The sequence below is a fragment of the Mustela nivalis genome (assembly GCF_964662115.1).
Source record: "Mustela nivalis genome assembly, chromosome: 9".
Lineage (NCBI taxonomy): Eukaryota > Metazoa > Chordata > Mammalia > Carnivora > Mustelidae > Mustela > Mustela nivalis.
The window spans coordinates 71,274,631-71,289,758 of record NC_139028.1 but is presented as its reverse complement, the minus strand read 5'-3'; the positions used below and the strand labels follow the sequence as shown (position 1 = coordinate 71,289,758).

Sequence of the window (15,128 nt, the reverse complement as noted above, 5' to 3'; positions counted from 1 at the left end):
AAACAGCAGCAGCACCGTAGTCTGCCCCAGCCCCAGCCCGAAACCCAGCGCCCACCACGCTGCCACGGTGTTTATATTGGTTTGCCAGCACGTGGGCAAGTGTTGGCAAAAAAAGATTGGCACACCCCTCTGCAAACTTAAACGCAACTTGAGAAAAAAAATTCCCCCAGGACTCCGTCAAATAGTGATTTTATCTGCCCTTTATCTTGCACAGACAAGTTTCTTGTAATTTTTCAGTTGCAAATAACCCCGTGATGAATATTCTAACTTCTCATGCGGTTTTTTTCTCTGCGTTCTTTGAGGGTTTGGGTTTTTGTTTGTTTTTTTTTTTTTAAAGAAATTCACTGAAGTGAGAATTACTGGGTCAAAGGATATAAACTGCCAAACTAACCTCCAGAAAAAAACAATTTACATTGTCATTGGCAGTGGCTTAGAGTACACTGCTCATGAATTCTGGATGTAAGTGGATATTTAATGTTTGCTAATGTAATTTTGTTGTTTTGATACATATCGTTGGACAGTTTTCCTGTGCCAGTGGCCATTTATACTTTTCTATTGTCTTTTTCTTATTGTAGCACTTTATGAATACTAACACTTTGCCATATATGTTGTTCTAACACTTTTCAGAGGCTAAACTCAAACTGGATTTTTAATAATGGGAACATACTTTAATATTTATCACATGGGAAATTCCATACTTATCACATGAAGATGCAGTGAAGGGTAGACAGCTGTCTTCTCCAGACATTTGCTACCTGATATATGTCTTTTTTTTTTTTTTTTTTCATGTTAATCCAAATTCAGTGTTAAGCTCCTGCAAGACAGGAACTGTGTCTACCCTTTTGTGTGTTTCAAAGGAGAGGTATTCTCTGATGCCTGCAGGCCAAAGCCAAGGAAAGGTTTTTTAGCACTCTCCCTCCAACACCTCCTCTCCTTCACTCCTAATGGCAAATATGTTTCTTTGATATGCTTAGTTGACTATATTGAGTTGATTTTCTCAAGTTCATGTGAGTGTAAATAAAAATAATTTGAGAAAATGACTTTTTATTGATCTTTAACATGAGTTGTATGTAAAAATCGTGTTTTCGAAGTAAACTTTAAAGCCCTATAGATAACCTCTTCTGCAACTAGAATGTTGTTCCAAACCCCCTCCTATGTAGGAATTCTGTATCCTCTGTTGCTGTCCCTGCAAACTCACATCCCCTCCCTCTTCACTCTTCCACAACGCCTTGCTTTATTCCCTTGACATACTTATATCTATCTCAGAATATGTTGATTCTTTGTTTACTACTATCCCCTTCTAGAAAATGAGCTCTCTGAGTGTAGGGACCTTTTCTATTTTGTTTATTGCAGTGTTCTAGCATGGCTTGGGCCTTCAATATCTTCTGAATGATAACAGAACCCTTATTTAAATATTTGTTGATTGGTTTATTTTTCTATCTCAGTATAAATTCAACTGCTACAGAAGTCTCCCAGGTACCCCAGTATAGCCTGTTCTTGGAGGTAAACTGTCCCTTAACTTTTTTTTTTTTTTTTTCAACTCTTAACTATGCCACCTGTCTGCTTCTCTAAACTGGGAGGTCCTTTAAGTAGGCTGGAGCAAAACGGCCTGGCTTTTGAACGGGAAGGGAAGAGTTCTTGGTACACAGCCCCAGTACTTCGAATACTTGGCACCCAAGCCCACCCACAGAATGGGAGAGGTAAATTTCCACTGAATGTATAGAATGACTGGAGGAAAGAAGCAGTGTCTTTAAAAGTTGGGAAAAAGGCTCAGTTGGAAAACCATTTCTTCTCTAAAGCCTTTCCTTAACTTTCTCCACTTCTAGGTAAAAGAGACACTGTGCACCAGGTTTTCCACCATACCTGTAATGGACAATGTAAATACTCTTTGTTTACTTGTCTGGCTGCCCTTCCATCCAGGGCTCAGATCAAGTTTTATTTATCTTCAGAGTTTCAGGAGCCAGCAATGTGTCTTGGCCCCTGGGAAGGTACTTAAATAAATGTTTCTGGAATAAAAATCTCCGTGTTCTTTAAAACGAAAGTACCAAAATAAGTAAGAAACCCAGGCCTTACCCCCTCCAGCTGACAACATGCCATAGTGTTATGGCTGAACTGTCAGCAGTGTCCTAACTGAAATTCTAAATGATCTTATTTTTTCAATTTCATGCTCCTCCAAGTACAGGACTCACTGTACTGGAAGAATGGGGTTACGCCCACCTGCCTCAGGGCACATCTAATTCAAATTTCCTGTTCTTTCTCCACCCAGTGTTGTACCTAACTGTAATGTTGCTAGGCAACTTTTGCAGAATCCACAAGTTTGTGGTAATGTTGTAATAACTGAGTAAAAAATCTTGCCTCTAAGTGTTGGGAAAACAAACTTAACCAGTTTATCCCTTTAGACAGATGACTTAGCAAGTATAAGGCTTTAATACCACCATTGTTGGCACAATTCGCCTACCTTAGCAGCAAAATAAACAATATTCCTGCCCTGAAGATTTATAATTGAGAGTCCTAAATCACCCTCCCAAATACTTTTAATACATGCAAGCACATAAATATGTATGCATATTCTTATTAACATAAGCCTGTACTTTTGAATAAAAGATCCTACAGAACTAGTAACTAATTTTCATAGTCTGTAGGAGTGTTTCGTAAGAATAGTTAGGCTTTACGCAAAGCTGAATCTTTTCTAGTTTATGCTTTCGATTCTGGGAAACAATAACTCTCTCTAAACAAGAGCCTGCTCTGATAGATTTTTAATTTTTTTTTTTAAGATTGTATTTATTTATTCTAGTGTGAGAGAGAGAGTATGTGGGCGCTGGGGGGAGGGGCACATGAGGGTAGAGAGAATCTCAAGCGGACTCCAAGTGCTGAGTGCAGAGCCCAACCTGAGGCTCTATTTCATAACCTGAGATCATGACCTGAGCCTAAACTAAGAATCAGACACTCAACTAACTGAGCCATCCAGGCATGCCTAGATTCCTAATTTTTAAAAAAGAAGCAGAAGCAGCCAGGGGCTAGTGGTTGATTCAGTTGGGTAAGTGTCTGCCTTCAGCTCAGGTCATGATCCTGGGGTCCTGGGATCAAGCCCCACACCAGGTTCCTTGCTCTGCAGGGAGTATGCTTCTCCTCCCTCTGCCTGCTACTCCCCCTGCTTATGCTCTCTCTGTCAAATAAATAAATAAAATTTTAAAAAAATTGTAAGGGAAAAATGCATTTCCAGTAGTGTACTGTATTAATAGAAAAAAAATCCATGTACTAGTGGACCTGCCCAATTCAAACCTATGTGGTTCAAGGGTCAACTGTATTGCTATAATAAGAAATTGAAAAATATAGTTCAGGAAAAGTGGCCAGCTGAAAACTTGTATTTTAATGAAATAAATATTATTTCTTGTCATGCCTAATTAATCTTTAAAGACTACTACTACCATTTCTCTTTATCCTTTTAACATTTATATCAGGTAGATAAAGGGCACATTTCATTACATCCTTTAACTATGGATTATATCAATGATATGGTCTGCATACAAAAAGTTTGAGGACCTAAGATTCTTATTCAGTTCTTCTTTTAGTGTCTTCAGCTATGAGAGATCCTGCTGGGGTACTCAAAAGTTGTATCCACACATGTCCAAAACCGTGACTGTAACAGGTCTTATTTGTGAAAGAAGCCTTCAGGCCTGCTCCCAGTTATCTTAGCCCTTACACAGGCCTCAGAATCTTGAAAGACTTGATAGTCCATGGCAATCAGCCACGCCTCTGGCAATGATACTAACTTCAAGACTTTTCCCAAGAAAAAATACTGACCACTGACCTTATCAGTCCTAGATGAGAAAGGAGTTCTCAGTTAACATATTTAAAACTAGAGCTCTATAAAGCAGTTAGCCAAAACACCATGCTTCCTCTTCGCTATTTTAAAAATCCTTTCTACTGGGATGGAACCGAGTAGCCCCATTTTCTCCAATAATACTTTTTTTTCCCTTTGCAGAAGCACAAAGGGTTGTTTTTCCCTACATTGTCAGTGAGTTTCAATAACTGAAAAGGTCACTTCACAAAAATGTTATAAACAGGAGGAATCATGAGTGCACAACAGAAAGCTGGTGCTCAATACACATTTGAGTAATTGATTAATTGCCTCTCCTCTTGGGTCAGTGACATGCTCAGGAAATGACCTGGATAACCACAAGGACTACTGTTGTTTGCTGACCACACTGTGATTATTTAAGCCAGCTTTGTTCTTATTATTGCAGCACAAAAGATGTGATGACTCTTCTTCAGTGAGTCAAGGGGTTCAGTCCCATTAGGAGAGGGAAAGGAGATAAGGCAAACGTCCCATGCTGCTCTTTTGTGTAGCAACAGGAGTGTGTTTGGGTATTGCTATTTTGATGACTCAGTAGTGAGTTTTAAAGTTCTGTAAAAGGCCTTGTTCAGCTCAGACAGGACTACGATGAGCTCATTTGATAGCTCATTGGGTAGAGAGGATTGGGTAGTGTGTGATCCAATCAGCTGATTGGTGGTGTAAATATGTACGTGGAAAAAACATATCAGCAAGGATGAAACTAGTTCTGAATGCAGAAATCAACTGTCCTTGGCAGTCACCTGTTAAGTGCCTGCTGTGTTCAAGCACCATCTATGTTCTACCCATTCCCCATTAACTTTATGAAGATTAGAATATGAGAAATGTGGGGGCGCCTGGGTGGCTCAGTGGGTTAAAGCCTCTGCCTTTGGCTCAGGTCATGATCCCAGGGTCCTGGGATCCAGCCCCACATCAGGCTCTCTGCTCAGCAGGGAGCCTGCTTCCTCCTCTCTCTCTGCCTGCCTCTCTGCCTACTTGTAATCTCTGTCTGTCAAATAAATAAATAAAATCTTCAAAAAAAAAAAAAAGAATATGAGAAATGTGTTAAGTGCTACAAAGATCTGGGGTACTTGAAGGAGCTGGGAAAGGTAGATATACTACCTGCTATATGGTAGGTACTGAATCAGACGCTTTACATATTTATCTTATTCACTCCATTTATTTCTTATTAAAGATTTTATTTATTTGACAGAGAGAGACACAGCGAGAGAGGGAACACAAGCAGGGGGAGTGGGAGAGGAAGAAGCAGGCTCCCTGCTGAGCAGGCAGCCTGATTCAGGGCTTGATCCCAGGACCCTGGGTCCTGGGATCAAGCCCTGAGCCAAAGGCAGATGCTTAACAACTGAGGCACCCAGGCGCACCTTATTTACTCTCTAAAGTACTAATGAAAGAAGTATTTTATTCGCACTTTACAGAAGGAAATGAAAGCCAGATAGGTTCGATGCCTACCTACACCATAGCGCTAGGACTACTGAGACTATATTCTGGAGACTGTATTACTACTGGCTTTCAGACTAGCTCCTTCTACTTCAGCAGGAGTGGGGTAAGGTGAGGGTGAGAATGAACAGTAAGACATGATGAAGGTGGGCGCCTGGGTGGCTCAGTTGTTAAGCGTCTGCCTTTGACTCAGCTCATGATCCCAGAGTCTGGGATCAAGCCCTACATCAGGCTCCCTGTTCAGCAGGAAGTCTGCTTTTCCCTCTCCCGCTCCCACTGCTTATGTTCCTTCTCTGTCTCTCTCTCTCTCTGTCAAATAAATAAATAAAATCTTGAAAAAAAAAGACATGATGAAGGTAAGGTTGCTGGCCCCAGCCGGTGAGTCAGACAGTCATGCAGTGTGATGCTAGGATTCTGACAGCAGGCCATACACCTTATCTGGTATGAGTGAGGGAAGTGCGATCCAGAGAGTTAGACTTGCACCTTTTACTTTTTTGTTTTACATAAAATCCACATGTATTTTACATTTTAAACTCAAGAGGAAATGCTATAAGGATTGATGTTATCTTGTGTTGTGTAGGGTGTAGGGAAATGCATTCTTGTCTACTATGTGGGGGGTGGGTATAAATTGGCACCATTTTTAAAAAAGATTGTTTTGGGGGTGACTAGGTGGCTCAGTTAGTTAAGCATTCAACTTTTTTTCTTTTAAAGATTTCATTTATTTATGAGAGAGAGAGAGTGCATGCATTAGCAAGGTGAGAGGGACAGAGGGGGGACAGGGAGAGGGTGAGCAAGAGGAGGGAAACTTGGAGGGACATGGGGAGGGGGGCGCAGGCTCCCTCCAGGGAGCCTGATGTGGGTCTCCATCCCAGGACCCTGAGATCTTGACCTGAGCTGAAGGCAGACGCTTAACGACTAAGCTACCCAGGGGCCCCTAAGCATCCAAACTCCTGATTTCAGCTCAGGGTCATGAGACCCATCTCAGGACCCTGAGCTGGAGCCCCGCCTCCAGCTCCACACTCAGTGGAGAGTCTGCTAGAGATTCTTTCCCTCTCTGGTTCCCTCTCCCTCTGCCCCTCCCCACCTTTTCTCTCAATCAATAAATCAATCTTTAAAAAAAAGATTGTTTTGATGGTTTCTGTTATAATTTAAGTATGTATACTCTTTGGCCTAGCAATTCTACTGAAATGTTTGCACAGATTTGCAAAAAAATATGTAAAAGTATGTTTATTGTTCTATTAGTTCATTCAGGGAATACTTAGGGAGATTCTCCTCTGAGCTTGGCACATCTTCGGGCACATCCCTGGGCACACATGAGTGAAATAAAACAAAGTCCTTACTTTCATGAAAATTGTGAGGCCTCTGGTGGAGAAACACAATGCATAAGTGAGCAAATGTACAAAAAAAAAAATCACATAGTGATAAGTGCCATCAAAAAGGGAAATAGATTAAGAAGTGGTAGAGGGTTGGATGGAAATGCTATTTTATATCGTGTCATGTAGGAAGGGTTTTTTGAGAAGGCAGCATTGAGCAGGAATCTGCATGAAGTGAGGGAATCAGCCAAATGACATCTGGAGGATGTATATTCTAGGCATTGTTTCTAATACCCAAAACTGCAGACCACCCAAATGTCTGTCAGTAACCACACTCTGCAAAATAATGAGAGGGCTGTATGTACTGAATGAAAAGATAGCTAAGATAAGATGAAAAAAAGTTACAAAAACTGCAGAATGATTCAATTTAAAAAAAAAAATTCCTGAACAAATATATTTATCCCACAGAAGACATCTAAGGAAATACACAAAAGTGTCCAAAAAAACAAAAAACAAAAAACCCCAAAACCAACCACCTGTTAAAGAGTTGTTGTATGGATTGGATGAGAGAACAAGTCGAAGTGCCTAGGTGCCAACTAAAGAAAGAGCCTAACTAAAGAGTAAGGTAGGCCTTACTGCAGTCTCTAAAAACAGAATGGGGCAGACAGGATTAGGACACAAGTCCTGGGGCACCTGGGTGGCTCAGTGAGTTAAACCTCTGCCCTCAGCTCAGGTCATGGTCTCAGGGTCCTGGGATCGAGCCCTGCATCAGACTCTCTGCTCAACAGGGAGCCTGCTTCCCTTTCTCTCTTTCTCTCTCTCTGATGGCCATTCCGCCTACTTGTGTTCTCTGTCAAATAAATAAAATCTTGGGGCGCCTGGGTGGCTCAGTGGGTTAAGCCACTGCCTTCGGCTCAGGTCATGATCTCAGGGTCCTGGGATCGAGTCCCGCATCGGGCTCTCTGCTCAGCAGGGAGCCTGCTTCCTTCTCTCTCTCTCTCTCTCTGCCTGCCTCTCAGTGTACTTGTAATTTCTCTCTGTCAAATAAATAAATAAAAATCTTAATAAATAAATAAATAAATAAAATCTTAAAAAAAAAAAAGACACAAGTCCTAAAGAACCATACCTTTGTCTTTTTTTTTTTTTTTCTCCAGTCAGGGGAGAGCACAAATGCAGTCGCCCATGACCACAAATTATGCAGTAGAATTTCCCACATCTGGGGGAATCACAAGGGTGCAATAGATAAGTCTCGCCCTGGGAAAACCACCTTCATGATCATGGTCTCTCCACTGCCAGGGAAGTATACCCTTGCCTTTTCTGATGTACTTGGAGCTCTCCTCTTAGGCCGCTGATGTCTGAGCCCTCCTCCCCTCTCCTCGCTTCCCCACATCCCTATCCCCCCGCCCCCTTCCTTTTGCTCTTGAGAAAGGGTCCTGAGCTTCTGTTTTCTGAGCCCAGTTACTTCATCTGGACTGGTCTTCCTTCTCTTCTCACACAAGCAACATTGTGCTCTGGCTGCAGTCTGTGGCGAGATGCTGATAAGGAAGAGGGCTTCCAGGACCACTCTGATTTATTACAGGCTCACTTCTTTTTTTTTTTTAAAGATTTTATTTATTTATTTTTCAGAGGGAGAGCGAGCACAGGCAGATAGAGTGGAAGGCAGAGTCAGAGGGAGAAGCAGACTCCCCGTGGAGCAAGGAGCCCGATGCGGGACTCGATCCCAGGACACTGGGATCATGACCTGAGCCGAAGGCAGCTGCTCAACCAACTGAGCCACCCAGGCGTCCCAACAGGCTCACTTCTAAGGGCAGAATAAAAAGGCTTCATCCATGGTTCCCAGCTCCAGAATATAATCGAGCCAGGAGCTCAGTTTGGGGAATGGGGTTGCTCACACGGGTTCCTGCCAGTGTTGACCAAACCACCTGCATGGCCATCAAGGTTTCTGAAGTAGTTAACCCTTAAGTGTTTGGTGCCCACCCTTACTCCCCACTGCTACTAACAAAATCCTCTGACTTCCCCTGGCCCTGTGTATCCATATGCTTGTCAACCAGTTGTTAGAAACAACATACAGCACAGAAAAATGGCCAGTATAAAATAAATACTCAAAAAATGTTCTGGGGCACCTGGGTGGCTCAGTTGTTAAGCGTCTGTCTTCGACTCGTGTCATGATCCTAGGGTCCTGGGATCAAGCCCCACATCGGGCTCCCTGCTCAGCGGGAAGCCTGCTTCTCCCTCTCCCGCTCCTCCTGCTTGTGTTCCCTCTCTCTCTCTCTGTGTCTCTCTCTGTGTCTCTCTCTGTCAAATAAATAAAATCTTAAAAAAAAAAAAAAGTGGGGCGCCTGGGTGGCTCAGTGGGTTGGGCCGCTGCCTTCGGCTCAGGTCATGATCTCAGGTTCCTGGGATCGAGTCCCGCGTGGGGCTCTCTGCTCAGCAGGGAGCCTGCTTCCTCCTCTCTCTCTCTCTCTGCCTGCCTCTCCAACTACTTGTGATTTCTCTCTGTCAAATAAATAAATAAAATCTTTAAAAAAAATGTTTTGTGGCCTTACACAGTTTCTAATAATTCTTCAGTCGATTATTCTGATTTCTAGGTAGACAATCATATAATTAATAATAACTCTTCTGGTGTTTATGACTTCTTTGGTTGTATTGTCTAATTGTATTAACTAGCACTTGCAGAACAACATTAAATAATAGGAGAGGTGTTCAATGGCTGGTTAGCTCAGTTGGTTAGAGCACAGTGCTAATAATAGGAGAGGTGGTGAGGAGCCTTGTCGTCCTCCTGACTTTAATGGTAATATTAAGAGTAATACTGGGGTGCCTGGGTGGCTCGGTGGGCTAAAGCCTCTGCTTTCGGCTCAGGTCATGGTCCCAGGGTCCTGGGATCGAGCCCCACATTGGGCTCTCTGCTCAGCAGAGAGCCTGCTTCTCTCTCTGCCTGCCTCTCTGCCTACTTGTGATGTGTCAAATAAATAAAATCTTAAAAAAAAAAAAAGTAATACTGCCCGGGGCGTCTGGCTCTTTCAGTCAGTAAAGCATGCAACCCTTGATCACAGGGTTGTGAGTTCAAGTCCCATGCTGGGCATAGAGCTTACTTTAAATACATACATACATACATATATACACACCCAAAAAGTAATACTGGTTGATGGATGTATACACGTGTGTGAGTACAGAGGCACAGGATTTCTACCTGTGTTATGTTAAAGAAGTCTTCTTTTCCTTTTATCAGAATATTTGTTAGGAATAAATATTAAATTTTTAGCATTTCTCTTAATCATTTTGCTTTTTCCTATTTTGATTTATCTCTATTGTGAATTGGATTAATGGATTTCTTTATACTACTCTATCATTCCTGAAACAAATAAATGTGTTTAGTCAAGTCATTTTCAAAATACCCTGGAAAATTATATTCATATATTTAATCTAGGCATTTTGCATCTGTATTTATAAATAGGACTGCTCCCTAGTTTTTCTGTTGTACAATCTTTTTTTTTTTAAGATTTTACTTTTTATTTGACAGACAGAGATCACAAGTAGGCAGAGAGGCAGGCAGAGAGAGAGAGGGGGAAGCAGGCTCCCTGCTGAGCAGAGAGCCTGATGTGGGGCTTGATTATAAGATTTTATAAGATTTATAAGATTTTTTATAAGATAATTTATAAAATTTTGGCTTCATGAAATACTGGGCTATTTACTTCTTTCTCTATGTTTTGGAGTAGCTTTAATAGTAAGAATGATTAATTTCCTGAAAGTTTGAAAGAAGTTGCTCATGAACATATCTAGGTTCTGCTTTTTTTTTTTTTTTTTTGAGATGTATAGCTTTTGACAGTTTTTGCCTATGATTATTTGTTTTTAGATTTTCTCTTTTCTTTGAGTCCCTATTGGTAATTTATATTTCCTGAGCATTACCCATTTCATTCAGATTTTTAAAAGATTTTATTTATTCATTTGAGACAGAATGATACAGAGAGAGAGCACATATGAGCAGGGGGAGAGGGAGAAGCACACTCTCTGCTGAGCTGGAAGCCTTATGCAAGGCTTGATCCCAGCACCCGGAGATCAGGACCTGAGCCCAAGGCAGGACCCAACCATCGGAGCCACCCAGGCGCCCCTCATTTAGATTTTAAATTACATTAGCATAGGTAGAATCGGATAAATGCTGACTGAACCCTCTCCCTTGTATTTCCCATTTTTTCTATACCCATCTGTAAACGCTTCCTCATTCCTAATTTGTGCATTTCTATTTTGTCTTTCTTTTTTATTATGTTAGCTGGTGGCTTATCAGTTTTGTTGTTTGCTTCCTCCCAACCCAAAGAACTAGATCTTAGATTTATTCATCAGTCATGTCTCTTCTCTGATTCTGAAATCGTTCACGTTTCTTGTGTCTTTGTTAACTCCTTTCACTGTCTTTGCATTTCGCTTTCTGCTGTGGCTTTTTTTTCCCCCTTCTAATTTCCTGTGTTGTCTGCTTTCTTTCTTTCTTTTTTTTTTTTTTAAGATTTTATTTATTTGTCAGAGAGAGAGAGGGAGAGAGAGCGAGCACAGGCAGACAGAGAGGCAGGCAGAGGCAGAGGGAGAAGCAGGCTGCCTGCCAAGCAAGGAGCCCGATGTGGGACTCGATCCCAGGATGCTGGGATCATGACCTGAACCGAAGGCAGCTGCTTAACCACCTGAGCCACCCAGGCGTCCCTGTTGTCTGCTTTCTTAATAAACTTTTCTTTTTTCTTATTTAGCAATTAAAGTGTTTAGAGCCATCCATTTTCTTGTGAATACAACTGTGGCAGCATTCCATTTTCATTGAGTTATTTTTAAAATAGCCTATAATTCAGTTTTTAAAATTTTGTGCTGAAGTATGATACACAAACAGAAAGGCAAACACACCAATATATGTACAGTTTAGTGAATATTCACAAATTCAACACCTAGATTAACTAACTGGGGCACCTGGGTAGCTCATTTGTTTAAGCATCTGCCTTTGGTTCAAGTCATGATCGCGGGGTCCTGAGATAGAGCCCTGGGTCCCCTGGATCCGGCTTCCTGCTCAGCAGGGAGCTTGCTTCTCCCTCTACCTCTCCCCCTACTTGTGCTCTCTCTGTCAAGTAAATTAATAAAATCTAAAGAAAGAGAGAGAGAGAGAGAGAGTGAGAGAGAGAAGAAAGGAAGAAAGAAAGGATATTACCAATACCCAGGGCTACTACATAATTTATAGAGCCTGGTGAGAAATGGAAATATAATATTCACATTTATTAAGACCTATAAGATGCGTGACAGCAGATCATTAAAGCCAGTGTGGGATCTTTCTTTTCTTTTCTTTCTTTCTTTCTTTTTTTTTTTTTTTTTTTTTAAGATTTTGTTAAAATCTCAGAGAGAGAGGGAGCCAGAGTGCACAAGCAGTGGAAGCGTCAGGCAGAGGGAGAAGCAGGCTCCCTGCTGGGAGATCAACACTGGGGACCTACCCCAGGACCCTGGGATGAGGACCTGAGCCAAAGGCAGCCACTTAACCGACTGAGCCGCCCAGTCATCCCTCACCATGGGATCTTTCTAAACACAGGGTCCTGTGTGCACACTAACGAAACTGGCCCGGCCGGCACGCCTCTGGGCTCTCCACCCATCCCTCACCCACCTCCTTGCCAGGGGTGTCCACTCTCCTGACTTCAGATGACAAGAATAGCTTTGCCTGAGCTCTTCTGTGTCTAGTTCCCACTGCTCAGCATTATATTTGTGGACATCATCCATACTTTCACATGTAGTTGAAGTTCATACCTTCTCATTGCTACATAGTTAAAATGAGTCTGTAATTCAGTTTTGGTTTGTTGCTGATCGAAGGGTTGTTTAAGAGAACTTGAAAATTTTCCTAGTTTGAGTGCATCAGGGTGACTAAGGACCAACTGCCTAGATTCAGGCTCTTTTTCCTCTGAATGAGTGAGTCCTTACTCATAGAACATACCCTATGAGTAAGAGAGGTGCCTGGGCAGCTCAGTCAGTTAAACGTGGGACTCTTGATGTCAGCTCAGGTCGTGATCTCAGGGGTCTGGGATCGAGCCCCACATCCACGCCCAGTCTGCTTGAGATTCTCTCCCTCTCCAATGCTCCTCTCCCTGCTCATACTCTCTCTCAAAATAAATTAGTTAATTAATTAAAAAATATATAGTAAGAAACAGTGAGCTTTATTCCTTCATCATGTTCTCCTGATACACAATGAAGAAGAAAGAAGTTAGCCAAAGTTAAAGGCAACATCTTTTTTAACCTCTCCAGGCAGAGGTTTTTTTTGAACTTTGCCAGAGTAGTAGCACACACAGATGGTAGACAAAGGGACCGAGGTTGTACTGTCAGCCTTGTGAGTTGCCAAGGAAACTGGAAAGAAATTGGGTCCTTTGTCAGGTCAAGGAAAGCACAGGACTTCTCTCATGGATCCAAACAGCAATGTCCCCTGCATGTCCATTACCTCAGGTTGTCCTGGAGCAGTGACCAGTGGGCCCTTTCTATGTATGGGGACAACTGGCTACAGTTCTGGCATTGCAAATGGTTGGATATTCAGGGATGAGACCAGATAAGTAGTCCACTGGTCCTTAAAAGATGTTATCACTAGGGGTACCTGGGTGGCACCCCAGCTCTTGGTTTTAGCTCAGGGTTATGAGATGGAGCCTGGGTCGGGCTCTGCACTGTTCAGGGAGTCTGCTTAAGACTGCCTCCTTCCTGCTTTGCCCCTCCCTCCTACTACTCTCTCTCTCTCAAATAAGTAAATCTTAAAAAAAAAAAGTATTGCTAAAAGCCAGTCACACTTTTACACTTCCAACCTAATGCTGAAGGCTAAATTCAAACTATTTTACTAAAATCAACTTGCACCAGCCAACTTTATATTTAATGAAGGCCTGTAGCACAAATTTGGTGACCAAACATAGACAATCTTTTCAACAAAGTGCTACAGGTAGAGGTGAAAGGTCTATCATTGAGACTGAGATTTATCCATTTTTAGGTAATAAAAAGCTCATAATACAAAATTCAAAAGGTACAAAAAGGTATATAGTCGAAGGTGAGCCTCCCTTTCAACTCCAGCTTCTAGCCTGTTCCTCAGGGGCAACCAGCATTATTATATTCTTGTCTATCTTTTCAGAAATGGTCTATGCAAATACATGAAATCTTTTAAATATTTGTATAAGAACTTGTAGCATATTATGAGTACTGCTCTGCACCTTGCTTTTGCATTTACTGTTTCTTGGATGTTGCTGCATGTTAATATATATAGGACTAGTCCGTTCATTCTTTTTATTTTGTTTGAAGTTTATTATTTTTTTTTTTTTTTAGTAATTGCTACACCCATAGGAGGCTCAAGCTCATGACCCTCAAAAGTCACATATTCCACCAACTGAGCTAGCTAGATGCCCCCATTCTTTGTAAAGGCTGCATAGTATTCCGTTGTCTAGATGAACCATAATTTTTAAAAAAGTTTTTTTTTAACATCTTTATTGAGGTAAATTTGCATACCATAACATTCACCTATGAAAGTGTACAATTCAGTGATTTTTAGTGAATTTATAGTTATGTGCCCTCACCACAATCTAGTTTTAGAATGTTTCTGTCAACCCAAAATTTTCCTTATGCCTATAATTTATCTTTTAACTATTTAATTAAACTCTGTCTTTCCTTCTCAGTAATTCATTTTAACATTTACTGGGGTCACAGTCTTTTGTTTTACAACACTGGAGAGGATTTGGAACCGTGACCATGTGTTAAGAGAGCGTTTCAAACCTTATATAGTATTTCTCCTCTCTTTCGAAGAGTCACAATTCTTCGTTTTATTCAAGGCTGCTGTGAATTTGGAAAGTGAGATGGAGGAGATCTTGAATGCTCTGCCAGTGAGCTGTTTGCTTTTACTCTTTTCCTGAGTAATCTTTTTTTTTTTTAATTTTTCAAGTTTATGTATTTTTTAGTTTATGTATTTTAATCTCTACACCCAATATGGGGCTTGAACTCACAACCCTGAGATCAAGAGTCATAAGCTCTTCCAGCTGAGCCAGCCAGGCGTCCCCAAAATAAGTAGTTGGAATGGGCAAGCATCACTCCCTCCAGAAGGTTGCTGGTCGTGATGATCAGTAGCTAAGTTACAATGACTACAGATTGCCCTGGGAGAGAGCACAGAGAAAGCACAGAGCTCCTCGTATTTACTAACACACTGTCTTGGGCGGGTACCCTGCATGTAACTGAGGGTCACCAGGCTGATCAGTGAGTGTGTGTGTCTTGTTCCACTCACAGCCCATGGTTGGCAGACAGAGCACAATGGAAAGTGATGGCAGGAGAACACAGACTTGCAGAAGAGCCTGTGGTAGCCCTGTCGTCCTGTGGTCCAGAGCATGAAGCTAGCATCAGATGGCTGTAGTTCTGCCTCTTTCCTCAGCTCTAGTCAGTCAGCACTCTCTTGCCTCCGATGTACGGCTGTCCATAGCTCATGCTCCAGAAGGGGAAATGTCACACTGGAATATACAGTGCAAATAAAACTTCTATTTTCTGAATCTGCTCTTCCAAAATTA

The 15,128-nt window shown here is 41.8% G+C and overlaps 1 long non-coding RNA gene across 1 annotated transcript in view; it reads left to right on the top strand.

The window, feature by feature from the left end:
• LOC309840741 overlaps positions 1–15,128 on the top strand; it is a 15,999-nt gene extending 871 nt beyond the window's left edge. The window contains exon 2 of the long non-coding RNA XR_014298768.1: positions 14,854–15,128. This is a non-coding gene — a long non-coding RNA (uncharacterized lncRNA). The remainder of the gene's footprint in view (positions 1–14,853) is intronic.